This window comes from Eschrichtius robustus, chromosome 15 (assembly GCF_028021215.1).
Source record: "Eschrichtius robustus isolate mEscRob2 chromosome 15, mEscRob2.pri, whole genome shotgun sequence".
Lineage (NCBI taxonomy): Eukaryota > Metazoa > Chordata > Mammalia > Artiodactyla > Eschrichtiidae > Eschrichtius > Eschrichtius robustus.
The window spans coordinates 25,353,155-25,362,397 of record NC_090838.1 but is presented as its reverse complement, the minus strand read 5'-3'; positions in this window follow the sequence as shown (position 1 = coordinate 25,362,397).

The following is a 9,243-nucleotide window of genomic DNA, read 5'->3' as shown; positions in this document are numbered from 1 at the left end:
TCTTCCAAAATATTGCAGAGGGAGGAACACTCCCAAATTCATTCTACGAGGCCACCATCACCCTGATACCAAAACCAGACAAAGATGTCACAAAGAAAGAAAACTACAGGCCAATATCACTGATGAACATAGATGCAAACATCCTCAACAAAATACTAGCAAACAGAATCCAACAGCACATTAAAAGGATCATACACCATGATCAAGTGGGGTTTATCCCAGGAATGCAAGGATTCTTCAACATACGCAAATCAATCAATGTGATACACCATATTAACACATTGAAGGAGAAAAACCATATGATCATCTCAATAGATGCAGAGAAAGCTTTCGACAAAATTCAACACCCATTTATGATAAAAGCCCTGCAGAAAGTAGGCATAGAGGGAACTTTCCTCAACATAATAAAGGCCATATATGACAAACCCACAGCCAACATTGTCCTCAATGGTGAAAAACTGAAACCATTTCCACTAAGATCAGGAACAAGACAAGGTTGCCCACTCTCACCACTATTATTCAACATAGTTTTGGAAGTGTTAGCCACAGCAATCAGAGAAGACAAAGAAATAAAAGGAATCCAAATCGGAAAAGAAGAAGTAAAGCTGTCACTATTTGCAGATGACATGATACTATACATAGAGAATCCTAAAGATGCTACCAGAAAACTCCTAGAGCTAATCAATGAATTTGGTAAAGTAGCAGGATACAAAATAAATGCACAGAAATCTCTTGCATTTCTATACACTAATGACGAAAAATCTGAAAGTGAAATTAAGAAAACACTCCCATTTACCATTGCAACAAAAAGAATAAAATATCTAGGAATAAACCTACCTAAGGAGACAAAAGACCTGTATGCAGAAAATTATAAGACACTGATGAAAGAAATAAAAGATGATACAAATAGATGGAGAGATATACCATGTTCCTGGATTGGAAGAATCAACACTGTGAAAATGACTCTACTACCCAAAGCAATCTACAGATTCAATGCAATCCCTATCAAACTACCACTGGCATTTTTCACAGAACTAGAACAAAAAATTTCACAATGTGTACGGAAACACAAAAGACCCCGAATAGCCAAAGCAATCTTGAGAACGAAAAATGGAGCTGGGGGCATCAGGCTCCCTGACTTCAGACTATATTACAAAGCTTCAGTAATCAAGACAGTTTGGTAGTGGCACAAAAACAGAAATATAGATCAATGGAACAGGATAGAAAGCCCGGAGATAAACCCACACACATATGGTCACCTTATCTTTGATAAAGGAGGCAAGCATATACAGTGGAGAAAAGACAGCCTCTTCAATAAGTGGTGCTGGGAAAATTGGACAGGTACACGTGAAAGTATGAAATTAGAACACTCCCTGACACCATGCACAAAACTAAACTCAAAATGGATTAAAGACCTAAGTGTAAGGGCAGACACTATCAAACTCTTAGAGGAAAACATAGGCAGAACACTCTATGACATACATCACAGCAAGATTCTTTTTGACCCAGCTCCCAGAGAAATGGAAATAAGAACACAAATAAACAAATGGGACCTAATGAAACTTAAAAGCTTTTGCACAGCAAAGGAAACCATAAACAAGACCAAAAGACAACCATCAGAATGGGAGAAAGTATTTGCAAACGAAGCAACTGACAAAGGATTAATCTCCAAGATTTACAAGCAGCTCATGCAGCTCAATAACCAAAAAACCAACAACCCAATCCAAAAATGGGCAGAAGACCTAAATAGACATTTCTCCAAAGAAGATATACAGATTGCCAACAAACACATGAAAGAATGCTCAACATCATTAATCATTAGAGAAATGCAAATCAAAACTACAATGAGATATCATCTCACACCGGTCAGAATGGCCATCATCAAAAAATCTAGAAACAATAAATGCTGGAGAGGGTGTGGAGGAAAGGGAACACTCTTGCGCTGTTGGTGGGAATGTAAATTGATACAGCCACTATGGAGAACAGTATGGAGGTTCCTTAAAAAACTACAAATAGAACTACCATACGACCCAGCAATCCCACTACTGGGCATATACCCTGAGAAAACCATAGTTCAAAAAGAGTCATGTACCAAAATGTTCATTGCAGCTCTATTTACAATAGCCAGGACATGGAAGCAACCTAAATGTCCATCGACAGATGAATGGATAAAGAAGTTGTGGCACATATATACAATGGAATATTACTCAGCCATAAAAAGAAATGAAATGGAGGTATTTGTAATGAGGTGGATGGAGTTAGAGTCTGTCATACAGAGTGAAGTAAGTCAGAAAGAGAAAAACAAATACCGTATGCTAACACATATATACGGAATCTAAGGAAAAAAAAAAAAAGCCATGAAGAACCTAGTGGCAAGACGGGAATAAAGACACAGACCTACTAGAGAATGGACTTGAGGATATGGGGAGGGGGTGGGGTGAGATGTGACAGGGTAAGAGAGTGTCATGGACATATATACACTACCAAATGTAAAATAGATAGCTAGTGGGAAGCAGCCACATAGCACAGGGAGATCAGCTCGGTGCTTTGTGACCACCTAGAGGGGTGGGATGGGGAGGGTGGGAGGGAGGGAGATGCAAGAGGGAAGAGATATGGGAACATATTGTATGTGTATAACTGATTCACTTTGTTATAAAGCAGAAGCTAACACACCATTGTAAGGCAATTATACTTCAATAAAGATGTTTAAAAAAAAAAAAAGAAAAGAAACAAGAAAAATTTCAAATAAACAACCTAACCTTACACTTAAAGCAATTAGAGAAAGAAGAACAACAACAACAACAAAAAAAACCCCAAAGTTAGAAGAAGGAAAGAAATCATAAAGATCAGATCAGAATCAGAAATAAATGAAAAAGAAATGAAGGAAACAATAGCAAAGATCAATAGAACTAAAAACTGGTTCTTTGAGAAGATAAACAAAATTGATAAAACACTAGCCAGATTCATCAAGAAAAAAAGGGAGAAGACTCAAATCAACAGAATTAGAAATGAAAAAGGAGAAGTAACAACTGACACTGCAGAAATACAAAGAATCATGATGGATTATTACAAGCAACGATATGCCAATAAAATGGACAACTTGGAAGAAATGGACAAATTCTTAGAAAAGTACAACCTTCCGAGACTGAACCAGGAAGAAATAGAAAATAGAAACAGACCAATCACAAGCACTGAAATTGAAACTGTGATTAAAAATCTTCCAACAAACAGAAGCCAAGGACCAGGTGGTTTCACAGGTGAATTCTATCAAACATTTAGAGAAGAGCTAACACCTATTCTTCTCAAACTCTCCCAAAATATAGTAGAGGGGGGAAAACTCCCAAACTCATTCTACGAGGCCACCATCACCCTGATACCAAAACCAGACAAAGATGTCACAAAAAAAGAAAACTACAGGCCAATATCACTGATGAACATAGATGCAACAATCCTCAACAAAATACTAGCAAACAGAATCCAACAGCACATTAAAAGGATCATACACCATGATCAAGTGGGGTTTATCCCAGGAACGCAAGGATTCTTCAATATATGCAAATCAATCAATGTGATACACCATATTAACAAACTGAAGGGCAGAAACCATATGATAATAGATGCAGAAAAAGCTTTTGACAAAATTAAACACCTATTTATGATAAAAACTCTCTAGAAAGTAGGCATAGAGGGAACTTACCTCAACATAATAAAGGCTGTATATGATAAACCCACAGCCAATATTGTTCTCAAAGGTGAAAAACTGAAAGCATTTCCTCTAAGATCAGGAATAAGACAAGGATGCCCACTCTCACCACTATTATTCAACATAGTTTTGGAAGTTTTAGCCACAGCAATCAGAGAAGAAAAAGAAATAAAAGGAATCCAAATTGGAAAAAAAGAAGTAAAGTTGCCACTGTTTGCAGATGACATGATACTATACATAGAGAATCCTAAAGATGCTACCAGAAAAATACTGGAGCTAATCAATGCATTTGGTAAAGTAGCAGGATACAAAATTAATGCACCGAAATCTCTTGCATTCCTATACACTAATGATGAAAAATCTGAAAGAGAAATTAAGGAACCACTCCCATTTACCACTGCAACAGAAAGAATAAAATACCTAGGGATAAACCAAACTAGGGAGACAAATGACCTGTATGCAGAAAACTATAAGACAATGATGAAAGAAATTAAAGATGAAACAAACAGATGGAGAGATATACCATGTTCTTGGATTGGAAGAATCAACATTGTGAAAATGAATATACTACCCAAAGCAATCTACAGATTGAATGTAATCCCTATCAAACTACCAATGGCATTTTTTACAGAACTAGAGCAAAAAATTTCACAATTTGTATGGAAACACAAAAGACCCCGAATAGCCAAAGCAATCTTGGAAAAGAAAAATGGAGCTGGGGGAATCAGGCTCCCTGACTTCAGACTATATTACAAAGCTACAGTAATCAAGACAGTATGGTACTGGCACAAAAACAGAAATATAGATCAATGGAACAGGATAGAAAGCCCAGAGATAAACCCACGCACATATGGTCACCTTATCTTTGGTAAAGGGGGCAAGAATATACAATGGAGAAAAGACAGCCTCTTTGATAAGTGGTGCTGGGAAAGCTGGACAGCTACATGTAAAGAATGAAATTAGAACACTTCCTAACACCATACACAAAAATAAACTCAAAATGGATTAAAGACCTAAATGTAAAGCCAGATACTATAAAACCCTTAGAGATAAACATAGGCAGAACACTCTATGACATAAATCACAGCAAGATTCTTTTTGACCCAGCTCCCAGAGAAATGGAAATAAAAGCAAAAATAAACAAATGGGACCTAATGAAACTCAAAAGCTTTTGCACAGCAAAGGAAACCATAAACAAGACGAAAAGACAACCCTCAGAATGGGAGAAAATATTTGCAGACGAAGCAACTGACAAAGGATTAATCTCCAAAATATACAAGCAGCTCATGCAGCTCAATATCAAAAAAACAAACAACCCAATCCAAAAATGGGCAGAAGACCTAAATAGACATTTCTCCAAAGAAGATATACAGATTGCCAACAAACACATGAAAGGATGCTCAACATCACTAATCATTAGAGACATGCAAATCAAAACTACAATGAGGTATCACCTCACAGTGGTCCGAATGGCCATCATCAAAAAATCTACAAACAGTAAATGCTGGAGAAGGTGTGGAGAAAAGGGAACCCTCTTGCACTGTTGGTGGGAATGTAAATTGATACAGCCACTATGGAGAAGAGTACAGAGGTTCCTTAAAAAATTAAAAATGTGGCACACTTCTGATTCCCTACACTGTCCTTTGAAATTGTTAAGACCTTATAAATAAAATGAAAGTAAAAGGTAAACAGTACTTCCAAAGCCTACCATCTCCCAGATGGGCAGCCACCCACTAGAACTCCAGCTGGGTTCATGTACCGTTGGTACTGAACCAATACAGTACTATCAAGTACTTATCTGGCCCTAAAATGACCAGGATGGGGCTCTTTTGACATTTTGAAACTGGTTTTTACATATGCAGCTAGAAAATAAAGCTGGCTTGATATAATATCTTTTCAAAATTCTGACCCATAGGGAACAAAAGTATTTCTAGGAGAAACCTTGAAGTTATAACTTTTACCATGTCTTTGAAATGTAAACATAGCCTACATCTCCTGAGACTATGGCCTTGGCTTAATCAGTAGAACCTAAAACTTGAAACAAACAAACAAACGAGAAAAAAAAAAAAAAAAAAGGGAGAAGAGACCTTTTCAAACTCAAGTAGGAAAACTATGAGATCTCTGTCTGTGTATATCTGGATGTATGTATGTCTATGTATATGTCATAGACATGATATGTCTCTACCTTCAGGTGGTATTATCAAAATTAATTTGTAAAAGATCTCTATTTAAATAGCTTAAACAAATAGGTGTTTATATAAATTCTCAGAAATATAATAGAAATTTACTCAAAGGACTTTTGGGTTCATGAGATCTGGGAAATATTCAATATTAAATCAATATTCAGTATTAAAGTTAGTTTAAGTTGTTGGTATAATTAATACAGACATGTTTTTAGAGTCATCAACATTAGAATAATACTTTAATTGTACCTGGGTTTATGGGAAGTCAATAGACTCCTGTTATCTCTGTTGGAAAATTTGTCAATAAGAAAATTAACTTGGTATGATGTTACTTTCATAAGTAATAAAATAGAAATAAATGGTTTTTAGGTAGATTCTTTAAGAATAATTATGTTCTATGGTATGTTTACTTAAAAATAGTTTCTCCAGATTTTTGTTTACTTGAAACTTTAGAGTTTTGCTAAGTTAAGTTTGATGATGGGAATTCATTTAATATCTAGATCATTTTTAATAAGATAAAATACTGAAACATTAATGCTAAGCAAGTCAATGTTTACCTACTTTTGTCTTTTATTAGAGAAAAACTAAAGATGTTTAGTTTATTGGACACACATCTTGTACCACAGTGAGGAAAGAAATTATGTTGTGAGAATATGTATGTTTCTAGAGGTTATGGAATATGTACATAAGTTTGCCAGTCAGGAAATGCTGGTATACAGACAGTTCGCAATTGTTGCTTCTTGGTTTTTTGCTAGCGATTGAGGTTCTTAACGATTAAAAATTGTAACATATATGTAATTAAACATACTAGAAAAATAAGAGAAACATTTCAATATGCAAGGAAAGTAGGATGTGTGATTCCAGTAAAAAAAGATATGAGGAATGGACGTGCATTTTGTTAAGGTAAAAAGAAAGTGACTTTGTCCTGAATCTGGTTATTTCTAATGGGAAAGAAAATAAGAGACAAATTTGGATATAGAATGTTGTGGGAGGTTTGTGGAAAAGGCACCCTGAGAAAAGTGGTGGTCAGGACTGGCTAAGATGAGATTGAATTTAAAGGTAAGCTGCTGCAAAACTAGAATTTGGTTCTCTCCCTGTTAGGAGGACAAAGTTTTCTTGGAATATTGATCTGTTTTGATAACAGATTGTAAAACTTTCTTTACATTTTAAGCAATCTGTTGTCTTTCTGTATTTGTCTTTGAAATATTTTATTGTCACTTTGGCTAAGTGAATGACTAAACATTTTTTTCACAGTGACTTATTTGACTGTTTTAAAAACATTTTTGATATCTTTGAAAAACTTTCCCAAACTCAAATTCTAAATGAAGTCTTTTGGTTTAGAACTAACTTTGAGATATTTTTCTCTCCTTATAAAAAGAGAGATATTAAACTAATTAGGCATGTTGCCATGGGAAACACTGTCAATAAATAAAATATTCAGCTTTCTTTATGTAGTAATAAAAAGTAATATTCAGCTTTATGTAGTGTTCATACATATGGACACTACATACGCATTATAAGTGTTCCAGACACTTATATGCATTATAAGTGTTCCAGAAATTATGTGAAATTCCTGGAAGTCTTATATGTCCTGACATAAAATGTTATCTGTCATCAAAATTGAGACTCACACTGAAGGGACTGAACTCAAGTATAAGGGAAATGCCCAGCAGACTTTCATGCAAAGGCAAAAACAACAGAATCTGTAAAGACTATGGCATGTATAAAGTCCATTCTACTTCTGCAAAAAATTAACCCCTCACTGTCAGACTTTAGCCATCCTGATGTCCTTGTAACATGGCAACAGCCTGCTCCTAAGTCAGAGAAATTGAGATGAGTAAGGAATAGCTGTAAATTAAATAGTTGGGCCTTGGGAAACCCAAAACGACTGCTTGGCTCTTCCTGGATCCCTGGCAAACTCCATTTTTCATTTGATGGGTTAAAGCCTTCCCTTACTGCAAGGCTGGTGCCCTCACAATGACAACGAAACTGTTAGAAAATGTTTTCTACTTGGGGTATACCTTCCACGGTCTCCAGTGATCAATGCACCCACTTTCCTGCATAAATTGTAGGAGCCTTAACAAAAACCTTGCAAACTTCTTGAAATTATCATTGACACTATTGCCTTCAATCATCAGACAAGATCAACAGAACTAAAGGAAATATTGGACTCAAGAAGAACAAGAATTAGTTACATGGGATTGAATGAACTGATAAATATAATGGTAATTTTAGTGATTTTTTTGTCTGAACTATTACTGACTCATGGATTCACATCTCTCATTTAAAAAAGTCCCCTCCACCCAAGTGGACTTTGACACCTATTTCTGACCTGGCTTTCACTGACTGAGGCAAGTACCATCAAACCAAGATGAGAAGAAGACATCAGTGGTAGGCAACGGACCCAAGTGTCTGGACCAAGCCTGTAAGACCCGCTCTACCAGTTCAATTGAACTGTTTACCAAATGTTTATCTCTCTATCAAATTGAAAATGATTATTTCTAGCTATGCTTTTGCCCCAATGTACAGGATGAAAAGAACATTGTCTAGTAAAGTTGTCACAGCGTATAGCTACTGAGGGCAATTTAACAGATTGTTGGATCTGTCATCAAACTCCTCAGTGAATACAAGACTGATTTAGACCCCTCTTAATACCTGCCACTGACTTTTCTGATGTTCCAAACATTACCACTCATCTAGAATGGCCTTTCTCTGGCCTAACATTTCAGGTTCAAATTCTTCTACATATTAATGTGTCCATCCCTTGTCTGATACTGTCCTCAGTCTTTAGAGACCAGATACAACATACCCTAGGACTGCTTCACTCTGTTCCTAACTTAATTAACAGATGTCTTAAAGAGAAAAACACGAGTAAATTATGCCAGCTACTCTTAAATGTCAAATGCCATACAGATAGTTTTTGGAAAAGCTGCAAGAAAAATGATCCGTGGTTTAATACTATGTTAAGAAAACTTCCAATTAACAAGGCTATCAATGAGACTGCTTGTGCTTCCCCAGGTTTTATCTTAGCATGTGGTATTAGAATTGACCCACTTTCCCAAAGATGGGCATATAGATGTCTTAATAGCTGGCAAATAGAATCATTATGTTTACTGGTACATTATGCTACCCCGTTGTTTCTGTATAAGGCAATAGATGAACCTCCTTTCTCTGTTCATTACAGAGTCAAGAGATCCATTTTAGCAGGATACCAAGATACCTGGTGGGAAAGACTTTTGGGAATCTCGATTCGTGGTGCAGGAGTATATGTAAGCAGAGAGATGATCAGAAATCTATCAGTCACCATTGGCCAAATAGCTGAGGACACTGCAAAAAGCATTGCAGCACAACAGACAG